The following is a 16,871-nucleotide window of genomic DNA, read 5'->3' on the forward strand; positions in this document are numbered from 1 at the left end:
TAGGATGGTCGGATATTGCTGAAATTTTGAATGGACGTCGTGCCACAGGTATGTAATAAAAATTCATATTCTTTCGTGTCACAATACTTAAAATAAATTAACACGAAGCCATCAAAGTTGCGAGGTGGAAGAAACGCGTAATCAGATACCATCACTAATATCCGAATGTTTCAACAAGGTGTTATGCACTTGAAATATTTCAAAATAAAATTTTAACATCTCTAAGACACATTTAAGAATATTTTAGTTTTTAATTTCCAGCATTCGATAATAGAACACATACGATGCCTTAACACAATCAACTTGCATCAGGTCACTGCGCACCACCTACTGCGCAGATGCCCCATTAACCTAACCTAACCTAACTCAACCCAACAGGTGTAATCCGCGTCACCTAAACTTTGCGCCCTGCGCACGAATTTTCGAAATAGACCTAGGATGGTCGGATATTGCTGAAATTTTGAATGGACGTCGTGCCACAGGTATGTAATAAATATTCATACTCTTTCGTGCCACAACACTTGTAATAAATTCACACGAAGGCATCAAAGTCGCGAGGTGGAAGAAACGCGTAATCAGATACCATCACTAATATCCGAATGTTTCAACAAGGTGTTATGCACTTGAAATATTTTAAAATAAAATTTTAACATCTCTAAGACACATTTAAGAATATTTTAGTTTTTAATTTCCAGCATTCGATAATATAACACATACGATGCCTTAACACAATCAACTTGCATCAGGTCACTGCGCACCACCTACTGCGCAGATGCCCCATTAACCTAACCTCACCTAACCTAACCTAACTCAACCCAACAGGTGTAATCCGCGTCACCTAAACTTTGCGCCCTGCGCACGAATTTTCGAAATAGACCATGGATGGTCGAATATTGCTGAAATTTTGAATGGACGTCGTGCCACAGGTATGTAATAAAAATTCATATTCTTTCGTGTCACAATACCTAAAATAAATTAACACGAAGCCATCAAAGTCGCGAGGTGGAAGAAACGCGTAATCAGATTCCATCACTAATATCCGAATGTTTCAACAAGGTGTTATGCACTTGAAATATTTTAAAATAACATTTTAACATCTCTAAGACACATTTAAGAATATTTTAGTTTTTAATTTCCAGCATTCGATAATAGAACACATACGATGCCTTAACACAATCAACTTGCATCAGGTCACTGCGCACCACCTACTGCGCAGATGCCCCATTAACCTAACCTAACCTAACTCAACCCAACAGGTGTAATCCGCGTCACCTAAACTTTGCGCCCTGCGCACGAATTTTCGAAATAGACCTAGGATGGTCGGATATTGCTGAAATTTTGAATGGACGTCGTGCCACAGGTATGTAATAAATATTCATACTCTTTCGTGCCACAACGCTTGTAATAAATTCACACGAAGGCATCAAAGTCGCGAGTTGGAAGAAACGCGTAATCAGATACCATCACTAATATCCGAATGTTTCAACAAGGTGTTATGCACTTGAAATATTTTAAAATAAAATTTTAACATCTCTAAGACACATTTAAGAATATTTTAGTTTTTAATTTCCAGCATTCGATAATAGAACACATACGATGCCTTAACACAATCAACTTGCATCAGGTCACTGCGCACCACCTACTGCGCAGATGCCCCATTAACCTAACCTCACCTAACCTAACCTAACTCAACCCAACAGGTGTAATCCGCGTCACCTAAACTTTGCGCCCTGCTCACGAATTTTCGAAATAGACCATGGATGGTCGGATATTGCTGAAATTTTGAATGGACGTCGTGCCACAGGTATGTAATAAAAATTTATATAATTTCGTGTCACAATACTTAAAATAAATTAACACGAAGGTATCAAAGTCGCGAGGTGGAAGAAACGCGTAATCAGAATCCATCACTAATATCCGAATGTTTCAACAAGGTGTTATGCACTTGAAATATTTTAAAATAAAATTTTAACATCTCTAAGACCCATTTAAGAATATTGAAATATTTGAGTTTTTAATTTCCAGCATTCGATAATAGAACACATACGATGCCTTGACACAATTAACTTGCATCACGTCACTGCGCATCACCTACTGCGCAGATGCCCCATTAACCTAACCTAACCTAACCCAACCCAACAAGTGTAAACCGCATGAATTTTCGAAATAAACCTTGGATTGTCGGAAATAGCTGAAATTTTGTATGGACGTCGTGCCACAGGTAAGTATTAAAAATTCATACTCTTTCGCGTCACAACACTTCTAATAAATTCACACGAAGGGATCAAATTCGCGAGTTGGAAGAAACGAGATATCGGCCACGATCACCAACATCCGACTTCATCAACAAGGAATTATGCACAAAGACTATTCTTTATATTCTCTAACTGGTGCCTATACGTGAACAGATACGCCATAAGACTTACAAATTCTCAAAGAAAACGCAGAAAGATTTTTATGGCAATTATACAGATAGTGGCCATGGTTATGTAAGCGCGTTGTCGCATCATACGTAAGGATTGGCTCCCACAATTCATCACACGTAAATAAATCTGATGCAATTGAATTCAAACACATTCAATTTACGGTAATAAAGGAGAACATCAATTTAAAATGCAATATGAACTGCAAAGTTCAAAAAACCTTTTTCGAAAAATATGCAACTGTTCGTACGTTTGAATGTAGCGTACAGATGGCAGCACGTGTACCAAGACTTTGCTATTTAGTCTGGTGATTGCGTGCAGTTTCAGTTCGGTAAATCAATAAGCCATCCACGTAACTATCGGCCGACAACAGAGCTCACAATCTCACGAACTCTAACGGAGAGAACACTAAACCGAAACCTTACGTGGTTCGATTCGATTGCAAAGTTCTTTACATCACGTAGCGGGCCTTGCCTTCTATTATTTTATAATGCGGACGTCTCATAGTCTCGAAGTAAGCAATTATTCGCGACATATGTGGCCATGCCCAGGTATCGGACTACAGAGAGGGAATTACATAACCTTTTCAAGTCTTTTAAAAATAAAATAACAACTGAATTTCACGAAAGAATATGTGAAGCCGAATCTCGTGTAACGTAAATAACAATTCAGTCCGTACCGCGAAGAAAACACAACACCTCACCATTACTAACATAAAAGCTGCTCAAGGAATTTATCCATGTTTACAACTGAGAATCATAAAAAATTATTAATACAATACGAAGAGTTTTTTTTGTAGTGTTCTGTCTGACGACAGGTCCATATGAACAGGATCCTTCCATCCTTTTCTCGGACTGGGACCTGTTCATATACGTTCTTGGCAGATGATCCAGAAGTGGTTTGCCATTGCCTTCTTCTGTGTGTGAATGGAGTAATTGTTGGGATGCCACGGAGGAAAACTCCGTGTTGCCTAGACCACGGCCTTGCCCAACACAAGTTATAAATTCGGGCACCGCTGGGAATCGAACCCGAGACCCCCAGGATTACAAGGCCAGCGTTCTATCCGCTAGGCCACCGTGGCGAACATGAAGAGTTACTGATTTTTAAAGCAGCTGGTATATATATTTACCATTCGGCGGCTAAAAATGGCTGATACAACTGTGGTTTCGTGGTCTTCAAATTTCATACGGTTTGCTAATTTAAAATGCTTGGACAAAAACTATGGATGAAATGATAAATTATCTGAGGCTTATCATCAATTTGTGTTGAGTTTGGTGGATTTTACTTCATGAACGTGCTTCCAAACCCCCGTGTGGATTCCATTCTCAACAGACCAGCTGCTTCACGTTCAGATGTTTCTTTTCCTGTTACGCCCAGGCACGGAGGGCATCCGTCAGACCGCATGCATCATCTCGGAGGCTTCCCATCAGTACCTTCAATGTCTTTTGATCTGATTCGTATGATTGCGGATTAATACAAGTCAGTTCTGGGAACAGATTCTTAACTGATTATATTTCATTACTAGTACAGTCCAGGGTCAACCTCATAGCCCGGAAAGACACTCAGGTAAGGCGGCCCCAAGCTACAAGCTCAACACCTACATCACCTCCACAGATGTATGTGAAGCTAAATCTCCACTCCACGATATATTTCTGGCGTTTTTGTCATTAATCCTGTGACAGCTTTATGTATATTTCATAGGTCAATGGTCTTACGACCAATCAATACCAAATTAAAGAAAGTTATATACACACAAATCGATTTGCTAGCCAACAAACTGAACCTTGACGCCTCCAAGAGCTCACAAACTGTTCCATATCATTTGGAACACGCGGCCCGTCTAGAAAAGTATTATTTCCGTGCATGTAATAACAATAAATTAAATAAGTTATTTAATTAATTAATCTTGTCCGTCTAATCACAATTTAAAATTTAAAATTAAGTGATGTTCCAAATGTAAAATCGAATGTTTCGATAAGGAGCATCACATGGTATTTTAACTATCTTAATTTTAAATTTTAAATTGTGATTAGATTAATTAATTAAATATATATTTTCACAATATGACGCAACTCTATCATCTTATAAATAAGTTATATATTACAGAATCAAATATTGTTTAAAGGAATTCCCTCCCGCAGAGTAGAAAATTATTCGAGGCCGAGTTGTGATTAGAAATCATTATTTGTACTAGAAGATCATATTCATAATAAAAATAGCCGTTCGTCGAAAAGACAAAAACAATACACTGTGTACCAGGCGTAATCATTTCGTCATAAAACTTCTAACTAAATTAATTAGTTAGATCATTTTTGGGATTTAAAATCTGTTCTTGGTGATTCGATAAGTAGTTAAAGTGTTTTAACAGAACATTTATTTATGTTCCCGGGTTACAAGAATTCTCTGTTAAAGCGGCTTCAGGTTATAATTACGAGTAGTGAAGAATCCAGTCTTTCAAAGCGAACAGAAATGAGTGAGGTTCTTTCATACTATAGTCGAGTCGCTAGAATTCCACGATCGTAAATTCAAGTTTATGTTTAGGCAAGCTCACTGGATGCCAGTGAAACTGAAATCACGATACTGCCTTCCTATTGGCTGAAATAACTTTATTGCAAAAAGGAAGAATGTATACATGGATCTGTGAGTAACTTATGAAGATATAAAATCCTAAGGTAGTATATTTGCGTCATATTGTGAATTAGGTTAATATTTTAATATTTTCCGTCAAATCACAAATTTCAATAAGATAATAAAATATATAAAATATTTAAAATATCATTTTACGTTCCGCATCGAATGATCGATTTACAAATTGGAACGTCTCTTACGACATGTTTCGGTTATATTTAACCGTCCTCAGGTATAAATTAGATTGGTAAATTTAAAACTCGAATTACAATCATTTACAATGTTATGCAGTTTGTTAAGAGTAATCTGATAAGAACATTTTTAACAAACTGCATAACATTGTAAATGATTGTAATTCGAGTTTTAAATTTACCAATCTAATTTATACCTGAGGACGGTTAAATATAACCGAAACATGTCGTAAGAGACGTTCCAATTTGTAAATCGATCATTCGATGCGGAACGTGAAATGATATTTTAAATATTTTATATATTTTATTATCTTATTAAAATTGTGATTTGACGGAAAATATTAAAATATTAATATAAAATCCTGAAAAAAAATCACTTGAGAATGTAAACTCTTCGACTACGACACGAAAAATGACTTACACGGGATATAACGTGTTTTTATTTAAATCAAGTGTTATCAGTCAGCAGATTACATCGCACGTTGAAACACGAGACTGGCATATTCGATCTGATCGTTTTTATATCGATAAGCGTTTGGCCACTGTCGTCTAGCCGGATATCGTGTGACATAAGAAACTTAACCAGCGCATTCATCTCACCCCGGAGGGACTGTAACCCAATCGACCCTAAAGAAAACTGTAGGATTAAACTGATGCCGGAGTAATGAAATGTTCTTAGGTCTTAGAAACACGCACCTGGCTGGTTATGGCGGAAGATAGCTTCCGGTAAAGGTCTCGGAAGGAAAAAAACCCAGTAAAGAACCCATAATTCCTTCCCATTGTGTTTGGATTACATGCTCACGTGTAAATAATTTGCCTCGCATGAACTGAACAGTTCGTAAATGTTCGACTTATATCGATTGTTTCATAATGGCGTCGAACAGGTCAGCTTTTATAACGTGCATCTTACACTGAATTATGGATTAAGCAGTGAACTGACAGTGACATTTTTGATACAGTATGAGGTAAAATATTTATTTACTTTTAAATTACAGTAGCCACGTTTCAATATTTTCTACCACAAAGGGGAGAATTACATACAGATCGTAATGATATGTCCTTTTTAAGATACTGTGTCTTTGTTACAATTTTCCTAACATCATAACGAGAAAGACATGGCCCACCTGAACACTAACGTTACAAGGATTTATTAAATTTAATTTAAGCAGAACTTAGAATGCACCTAATGCAAATGACTTTCATGTCTAGACTGGAATTTGAACTGGCGACTACATTTTCTCAGTGGTCCACGCCCAAAGGCTCTTTAGATAGCGTCGACACTGTAAAAGTCTTATTTTTACGCGATTAAAATCTATTTTAATTAAATTATTTGGTTATTCCGTCAAATCACAATGTATTTAAAATAAGATAATTAAAATAATTAAAATATCATTCCGTGTTCCATATCGAATAATCGATTTCCAATTGTAAATCGATTATTCGATATGGAACACAGAATGATATTTTAATTATATTAATTATCTTATTTTAAATACATTGTGATTTGACGGAATAACCAAATAATTTAATTTTAATTTAGTAAATCACAATATGACGCAACTACACTATCTTAAAAATCTATTTTGTCGTAGATGCGAGCGCAGGTTTCTAAGCCTGAGAAAAAAACAAGTGAACCGACAAATACGAAACAACAGGGGGACAGACCCCCCCCCCCCCCGCGCAGGTTTCAGTCAGGAGACCCAGAGTAGGGGACAGAAGAATAAGAACGTAGCGGAAGAAACGCTTGAGAGCATCTGTGAATCAACCCTCTGCACTTCCGGTCACTTGTGAAGCCACTTCCGGTGGGGGGGAAAAACTGAGACGTGCCATCCGCGTCTTCGATTTTAGGTATGGAAAAGGTACCGCCGGTCACGGCTCTTTGTTGGGGTCAGCAGAGGATAATCGACAAAGCTTTCCTCCTGGCATTACTAAAATGGTTTGCTGACAGTCTGATGGCGACGACAGTACCTGACCTCGTTACTCGAAAGTTTAAGCAAATTTTCCAACAACGCAGAAGAAACAAATGAAAATTACATCGGCGAGAAAGAAACATTGACCATATTAAATTCTGGAAAAGCTTACAACTGTCAGAATAATTTATATTCTTGCATCCTATAGAAACTGCAGTATAAGACACTAAGATCGATCTTACCTGCTGTTTTATATGAGTGCGAAACTCGAAAACAGAACACAGACTCAAAGAATAATATTTGGATCTAGATGAGGGAAACTTAAGAGGGAAGACGATGGGGCGTGGAGGAAACTGCGTAATGATGAGCTTAAAAATTTGTACTGCTCCCCCAATATTGTCAGGGTGATTAAGTCGAGAAGAATGAGATGGGCTGAGCATGTAGCGCGCATGGATGGGACAAGAGGTGTTCACCGGGTACTGGTTGGGAAACCTGAAGGGAAGAGACCGCTGGGGAGACCTAGACGTAGATGGGAGGATAATCTCAGGCGGGATCTATGGGAGATAGGAGTTGAAGGAGACTGGATTTTGTTGGCCCAGGACAGGGTCCGGTGGAGGGCTTTGGTTAATTCGGTGATGAACCTTAGGGTTCCCTAAGCCATCTGGTTGGTTGGGTCCACTATTTGGGAAGCCTGAGGGGAAGAGACCTCTGGGGAGACCTAGACGTAGATGGGAGGATAATCTCAGGCGGGATCTATGGGAGATAGGAGTTGAAGGAGACTGGATTTTGTTGGCCCAGGACCGGGTCCGGTGGAGGGTTTTGGTTAGTTCGGTGATGAAACTTCGTGTTCCGTAAGCCAGCTAGTTGGTTAGTTAGTTAGTTAGATGAGGGAAACTTATAGGGCAGACAAAATTTCATAAAGAGAAACATATTCGTCTTTTATGGAGATAAATTCAAGGAGAATAAGACGGTCTGAAAATGTAGAAACGTCGGCTATACGGAAACTGCATAGGGCAGTAATATTTTTCGTCGAAAATTCTGTAAGTACGGGATAATTCGGGGGAGACCTGGCAGTGGATTGGACGATGACGCTGAACACAAAACTCGTATTTGGCTGAGGTCGTTCTGAACTATAATACGAGGTAATTTCTTCCTATACTCGGGTGAATGAACCTCGAAAATTGTCAAACCGCTGTCCCAAGAGACACATGAGCTTAAATTGTGGCTTCAATACCGGATTCGGTGGGAAACAAGGCGGACGGACATGTTCGGAAAGCAGAAAGGCTTTGTTTGTGTATGTAGAGTCTGCGAGCACCTCTCAATAACGACATCCGGTGTCTCGGAAGCCATTCTTAAGAGCTCTGAATATCCAGCAGCGAAGCAAAGAACACAGAAACTCCATTTCCTGTCGACGTGTCTAGTCCCACTGGTTCTGAATGTCTTTGTCATGTCTCAAGACAGAATATTCATGAGTTATCTGTGAGGGAATGATTATTACATTGTGACATGAATAAAATCAGGCGAAACTTCAAGGCAGTTCAAAAATTTATTTTTAAAAGCATCGACATTAATATAAAAAAGCTCGTTAAAATATGAGCTTAAAAATCAAGAGTTTTTTTTAAAGAAAATTTATAATCCCTACCGAAATTTTAGACTTCAATGACCTCTGAAGTCACACTCGCCAATAAAGTTTTACTACATTTCGAGATATTACATACCACCAGCATTACATCTGTCACAAACTAACAAACATGTCAAATGTTCATTTCGCTTAGGTCGATAAATAAATAAATTATTTAACAATTTAATCTCTACTAAAAGGCAAATTTTAGATCTTGATTCAATACGTCTCAGGTCAGAAGCTCTCTGGGCGTACCATACTGTCTCCATCTTCAGGGTTGAAGTCCGCACGGCGTCAGAACCCATCCACCTACGATTGTGTTTAACAACGACGGACTCGGAGTATGTATCGCGTTGTAAGAAAATTCCGTGTCTACGAGCATTCATGTTTGTTGTTTAAACCTAAAATATCCTGAGGCACGTTCCTACTGCAAGTCCACTTCCTACAATTGCTCATTTGTCATCTCCAATAATCACAAAATGCAGCGAGGCCAGTTTATATAACGGTACACACTGGACCAGGGAAGTACGTAAATACATAGCGCTCGCCATTATTCATTTGTCTCTCATTTTACTGTTGCAGGTTTACCAACGTCCGCCCACGTCGAAAACAGTTCGAAACCACGAACAATAATCGAAATTCAAATTCTGATAACCCATTAACGCTTTAATAGAGACTCTAAGTGGATTATTTTAATATTATTTCAGTCTTCAACACTGGAAACAAATAACATCTTATACCAACAGAACTGTATATTATTCAACACTTCAACAGTGACTTATTTTGAGAGATTTTAGGTTATCACACCTGCGAATATGAAGATGACTTGTCTCTACACGGCGTAATTTTCCAGAACACAGAGACATTCATACTCGCCAACTTGTAATTGGTGACCAGATCGAGCGAACTGAACTTTAATCGTAAGACACACTTCAAGAATTGAGAGAGTGGGTTTCATACAAGTTTTTGGTCCACTGAAGAAAGAATTACTAGCCAAGGCAGCAAAGCCATGTCGTAAAGACCTACACTTAAAGCCGGAAGAGTTTTTGTCGTCATCAAGGACCTGTTATGACGTCTGTAACAACACGTCGTTTGTTATTTAAATTACTACGGACACCGTAGTCTTGTGACTAAACTTTTTTTTGTAAAGAATAAAATTCTGTAATTGCTAACACAAAGCCGATCGTGAGAATGAATTTCATGCATCGTCGAAACAGTTCATATTCTGACTTGAAATAACACGAGTAAATTTGTAGGTTAAATAAAAAGCTATCCCGCTACACGCCATGTAGGCACTTGGGGGAAGGTTGTGGTGGTATATATTCTGCTCATTCTTAACCTCGGCGATAGATGGGGGTGGGTGAATGGTCAGCATCACGCTCCGACCGCGTTTACCCCCGGCAAAGGACCTCGGTACCCATTGGACAAGAACCTAAGTCTGGAGGCAGACAGGAAGTTTGTAGACCAAATAGAAACATGGATCGATGACTGGACAGACTTGGTTCTCGTTTCTTAAAATTACGAAAGAATATATGACGATATCAGCTTGTTGGCAATGCTGATTATACCATTAGTCTGCAGAATGTATTTTCATAACACATTATTCACAGAAATACGTACATCGAGTGGCATCTCGATCAATCGATCGATCGATCGATATGTTTCTATTAAGAATCACGAGAAGTTACTAGTGATTACGACAAAGGTACCACGCACGTCGGAATCAGAGATCAAACAATCTGGATGCAAAGATGGCTGTCTTCTGGTAAGTTCACCGACGTTTCAGAGGTGTTTTCTGTCTCCATCATGAGGGCGACGAGTGATAAATTACTGGAACTACACGTAAATCAGACAACAAAACAGATGTCTTGAACTTCTGTGGGGGTTCAACTACCTCACGACAGTAAAGATATCGGTGCTAGTGTTGAGGACGTATGTTCTTCCGAAACGTCGGTATGTACAGCTAGCGTTAAAATCCACCCAAATTTGATTGTGAACATTTATCAAAATGTTTCTTAGCATACCGATAAAATATCAGCTCAAATTATATATACATTTTTTTTTTAAAAAAAATATAATGTTCCATCTCATTTAAAACGATCTGTGGTTTCCGTTCGGTACAAAAGAAAAGTTTCGCGGAAGTTCGCGGTGATACTGTTGACACGGTAGAATGATTAAACGTGAAGGATCAATAATTTCTTACGCACCGTTGGCACAAAATCTTCATTTCTTTCCGAAAGTCCTTCAAATAGACAAGAGATCCTTAAACCGTGTGAGATGACGTATTTCGTTAGCGAGTTAAAATCACGCAACATGTCTAATGACGCAGGCTGCCTTGCGATAAAGACTCACTTAGCTTACGCGGAGCGGAGATCTCACAGAGAAAATGAGGTAAAACTCCACGCATTCTTAACCACGACACGCCCTAATTAACGTATGGGATTACATTCCATAAAATCAGAACGTGGAGCGAAGCAGCCGTGTGAGATGTAATTAATACAATAAGAATGTGATTAGTTAAAGGTTGCGTATTAATTTTCACACCTAAAGTTCTCACGCAGAATCTTATGAACACGATAATGAGCCTTAGGGTTGCATTAAACGTTAGGAAGTTTCTTGAGTGTCTTAGCTACTGTTAGCTTCTCAGAATGGACTCTGTTCCATAAGGAGTAAGTGATTAAAGGTCTTGTAGACCTCCCTGAACTGTTTGTACGTCTGTAATTCAATTAAATAAATAGTTTACAATGTTTCGGTGGAATATATCGACTCTCTCTTCAGGGCAGAAAATTCAAATGGAGGCGGTGACTGTGTATAAGACAACACGGTATCACCGCCAAAAGAAAATCACGATCAACAACTTTAAAGTCGTGATAACCTCAAATCTCAATTTAAGATGGATGGATCGTAGTTTTTTTATAGGAGATGGATGCAGCTGGCCAATGGCGATTTATTTCATCAACAGTGATTAACCTAAGTGTGAAGTTACTACTCAGTCAATGGAAGAGACGCGTGTTTTCCTAGGAACGAACCCGCAGACGTTGGTACCTACTGACTAGACGGAGTCTGTATCACTCCGCCAATCAGATCACGTAGCGTGGCAACTCACGTCCTTCAACTGTAATCTTTCGCCAACAATAAAGTTCTGAAGCAATGGAGTGTGTTTCAGTGCTGTTAACTGTGCAGGACGGGAAACAATTACGATCACTTGAGCGAGAAATTATACGTCACAGCCCTTGTAAATCCCCCTGAGGCAGCGAGACCTTCAGACGCTCCACAATTACATAATCTTTAATTATTTTATCGACTTGTCTCATTTGTACTTAACAACACATAGAAATGTGTGTATTACTTTATAAATATTTACTAACAGATCAACAATATCTACAGATTCAGCTCAACAAAGGATATTCTTGTAATAAAGCATCCTTTTTAACTAAACCCTGTTAATTTCTTAACATCTGGGTAACTATCAGCTTCTTAAGAAGGAAAAATAAACTGTCACGTAATAATTCACGTAATGATCTATGGCCGGTATTCGTTAAGGTCAACAGATGTCTCTCAGGTCGATCTAGAGTAAGACGCGAGGGGAAATTCCTTAGTCAAACTTTGCTCGCCCTGTTTCTCATATGGCTCGCATGGGTGTTGAACTCGGGCTTTCACTGTAAGGTAGACTTCTCGGGTCGACACGCAACAAACACATATTGTGACTCAAAAACACAACAAAGATCAAGGACGCATTAAAGGAGATTAAATGTAAGCTGATTGTTTCAGCACGCAAAATAGCGCATTTTGTACATAGAATCTCAAAGTTGGCTATCCTGAGAGACCTCTCGATTTTCTTCACGCATGCGTGTGAGTGATACCGAAACGAAATGTAATTGTCTCGGAAGTTTAATTTAAGGTAAATTTGTCGAGTTTTCGCTGGATGGCTGTTACTGATGATTCAATATAACAATAGATATAATTTTATTAGAAATAGAACATATTTGATGCAAAATATTGCTACGAAATAAGACGAGAAGTCTCCCAGAGCTGGTTTGTGGTTCTCAAGAAGGCTTGGTGAATGATTTTCGTGGTTTTATTAATGTCGTTGCCATCTCCCAATCGGAAGTTTACAACAACCGCCACGTTAAGCCTTACAAATAACCCAAACAACAGAATTTGTTTCGGACTTGCTGTTCTCACACTCGACTTTCTTAAAAAATACAATAGCTAGATATTGTAATATATTTAATACCAACGTAACAGCAGTCTTTCAATTGTTTCTAGGTATCAGATCGCATGGAAAATTCTACACGCAAAGAATATCTGATTTTTTAACTTAGCGAATAATTTTCACACGATACGAAACAGCAAAGCGAAATGGAACTGAGTTTATTTGTAACTTTTAACTGTGCATTCAACTTTTCTTCATAAATGACCTTGTTTTTAATACCTTCGAGATATTACAATTTTGGCCAGTCTGTATTATATGAGAACATTAATTTCGCATTATGGGAAGAACAAAGTCTGAGGGGTTTTGAAACACGTGCTTAGGAAATGCAGGGAAATGAGTCTCTGCTGGTTAACAGACTAATACTTTGTTACTACATATAAAATAAACACACGAAGATACAAATTGTGCAAAGAAAATTTTCGCTAACTGACGATAAATAATCTCTGTATAAATAAAGTTTGTGTTTGATATGTCAGATTCTTGCGTCATATTTTCAGATTTCAATAGACTTTTAAGAGGCTGGGCGTTTATATTATAACACTTTTGTGTTTCTTTGTAAGCAATTTCGTTATTTTATGAATTGTGAAAGCAATTATATGATGTGGAACTTAATAATTTTAATAATATATTTGTTTAAATCTTGTCAGTCTAATCACAATAAAATTCCTATTAAATATTAATCATTAGTGATGTTCTAATGTAAATCGAACATTTCGATAGAGAATATCATTTAATATATTTTAAATATTTAAATGTTAATTATAGTAATATTTTAATATTAACAGGAATTTTATTGTGATTAGACTGACAAGATTTAAACAAATATATATTTATCACAATATGACGCAACTTTATCATCTCAATTTTAATAATGTTTGTAATTCGTAAATTTATCTGCTGTAAAGAATGTATTATTTGTAATAATATTATTAAGAAAAATAATTAATTAAATTGTTCTTAATTATGACACGATTTAAATACGTCCAAATTTGGTAATAATTCATTCCACGGGACATCTCAGTGATTTATTTGTTATTAATGATTTTTAAGGCGAAATAAATGGCCACTCTGAGGACACTTTCTCTGCGCGAGAAAGTGTCTAGACAGATTATTCTAAATGATTTGTTTCATTGCTCGTTTTAATGTTTTTTTTGTTATTCCTGTATATTTCTATTAGTGTTCGCCTGTTATAGACGGCACTGTCTAATATAGGAACCGAATTGATCTGAGTTACGTATAGAGCAATGAATCTCGCGTTTCATAAGTTTTTGGATCGTAGGGGTCTCAGGACCTTAGTAAAATACCTTCCAGAAGAGAAAAAATATAAAAACTGACAAGTTCTTAAAGCACGTTTTGTCTGTTCTTTGCATGAACTTCACGAACGAAACTTAGGGCTGACTCCATCTGTAAGTCCGCATTTTTAATCTTAGATCACTGGCCGGATATGGATGAAATTTGGTATGTACGGTAAGCCACCTGGGTCCTACTTGGGATCATATTTTCCATTCTCCTACAATCTGTAATAGCAACATGGCGGCAGAACGAACTTCTGATAAGTAAAATTCAACAGTCCATAGGCTTGAATCTTCCTTTTAAATTTAAACACACGGTTTAAACTAATTATACCTGGAATTGCACTTTGTTCTTTCTTTACGTCTTGTCCTTACCTTGGTCATCCATTTTGCTTAGAGTAAGTATGCTTACCATTATAATCAACACGATGATGTTAAAACACGTTTAGCGGAAAGAGACAAGAAATGTTGAAACTTACAAGCTCTGAGGATATCAAAACCTTCAATAAAGGCGAAACACGTATCATTACTTTGAGGTCATGAGCAGTTAATTTTATAGTACAAAAACACTAAGTGCATTTTGCTGTTTTACGGTGGAAAGGATAAGATTATCGTATATAATTTTAAGTACGTGTACTTCTCCTCCATTCTATACACATTACTGAGTAAATTGCGGTCCTCTGATTCACATCTTTTAAAAATAAATATTTGCAAGTTTATAGTTTAGATGCGTCATGTTTGTGTTAAAATTCAGTATATATTTATTTATTATTTCAGTCTATACACAAACTTAGTTTTTTAAATATATACTGAAATATTTACAAGTTGAGATAAGTTCGAGGTTTTATACGCCTTTAAGACTATCTTGCATGGACCTTTTGCAAAGTAGTGAGATTTTTCCACGCTCACTGATAGGTCACTGTTCGAATCTTAATTCCTTCCACGAAAACCTCGCGTGGCATTGACTCAGAACGTCGTAGGATTGTGTGGTCAGCTGTCATTATCATCTGTAGTAGGTCCACCGTGTGTGGTTTTTTCCCAATGAGCCAAGTACTCACACAGAAGTAATCTTGAGATGAAATTATCTCCCACTTATGTCCGTCTAAAGTGTTTTAAACACTTACGTATTTCTTTACTTTAAGTTTGGACTTTCCAAGTAAACAGATGATATTACAGGAATGAACAGAGGATAATATCGTACTGAGCCAACAGATCAGTACGACGTTTCGGAAACTGGTTCTGTTTCCGTCTTCAGGCGGGAGGTACCTACTCAATTGGGCCCCTCAGACAGAAAAATTCGAGGCAATGTATAATTTTAAGTGTAATCCACCATCGTCACAACCTTTTAAAATTGAACAACAGATGAATAGTTTGTGGGATGTGAGATTCGGTACAAGTTTAAGGGTGTTGATCTACAATTTCCAGTAACAAGTGATCAAAATATACGTAATCTTAATAAGAAAATAATTTCAATGAAATGACGATGGAGCCTAATATAAATTATATGTTCTTCAGAATTAGTAATCTAAGAGAAAATTTCAGTGATTTAAGGTGTAATTTATGAAGAATGCTAGGTGATGCTGTTATGATTTCGTGAACTAATCATATCAAAATTTGCAATTAGCACAATCTAAAAAGTACATAAAAATACAGACAAAAATCAGATATGGGAACAGACACATTTTGACAAGGCACGTGTTTTGGACTGACACCTACTCTTATGATATGGATTTTTAAGTATACTTAGCCATATTAACTTTTGTATTACGATTAGTTGTTCAATTATGAAAAAAAAACCTTCTATTCGCGTAGCTTATCAAGAATATCATCTTACTAGTACGTTTTTTATACAGAGTTACTCGGATTATTTGTTTATTTTCCGTGGAAAGAAGATAATATTTATATTTTTAGGCTAAAAGATTTATGCTATCCTGTAAAAAGACTTTTTGTGCGTGTTTATTATTATTATTTAGTGTTCTGTCTGACGACAGGTCCATATGAACAGGATCCTTCCATCCTTTTCTCTTCTCGGACTGGGACCTGTTCATATACGTTCTTGGCAGATGATCCAGAAGTGGTTTGCCATTGCCTTCTTCTGTGTGTGAATGGAGTAATTGTTGGGATGCCACGGAGGAAAACTCCGTGTTGCCTAGACCACGGCCTTGCCCAACACAAGTTATAAATTCGAACCCGAGACCCCAGGATTACAAGGCCAGCGTTCTGACCGCTAAAACCGGAGATGTAATGGTCTCTTTTTATTGTTCAACATACTCCTAGGTAGTTAGAAGACTAGTTAACAGAATCCTACTTAAGCGACAAACGACTAAGCAAACATCCAAGCACAGAAATCTGAGTAATCTGAGCACGAACCAATAAAATGCCTTCGTAAACAATTCCTGCAAACAATGAGGTGGGCGCTTTACACAGGTCAGAGATCAGTTTCATCCTTCGGCTGATTTACCCTCCGGGAAGTTGACAGTCATCGCCAAATGTGATTGTAAATAATACAGAGTGCCCACCGATAAACCAGAAAGCAATTTCACAGAGACAAGATGATTTTTATTTAAGACTTGAGGTTTTCACAGCGGTG

At 37.5% G+C, this 16,871-nt stretch overlaps 1 protein-coding gene and 1 long non-coding RNA gene across 2 annotated transcripts in view; one reads left to right on the plus strand and one right to left on the minus strand.

Annotated features, from left to right (window-relative positions):
* The window catches only part of LOC110834962 (metabotropic glutamate receptor 8), a 45,670-nt gene that overhangs the window by 12,992 nt on the left and 15,807 nt on the right, over positions 1 to 16,871 (minus strand). The gene's annotated exons all lie outside the window — the stretch shown is intronic.
* On the plus strand, positions 1,230 to 9,951 carry LOC147872861 (uncharacterized). The gene is made up of 3 exons (XR_015536629.1): positions 1,230 to 1,360; positions 1,701 to 1,804; positions 9,356 to 9,951. It is a non-coding gene; the product is annotated as an uncharacterized LOC147872861 (long non-coding RNA).

Source organism: Zootermopsis nevadensis, unplaced genomic scaffold, assembly GCF_977971745.1.
Source record: "Zootermopsis nevadensis isolate Lab colony 2312 unplaced genomic scaffold, Znev_1.0 Znev_ptg000023l, whole genome shotgun sequence".
In the NCBI taxonomy this organism is placed as follows: domain Eukaryota; kingdom Metazoa; phylum Arthropoda; class Insecta; order Blattodea; family Termopsidae; genus Zootermopsis; species Zootermopsis nevadensis.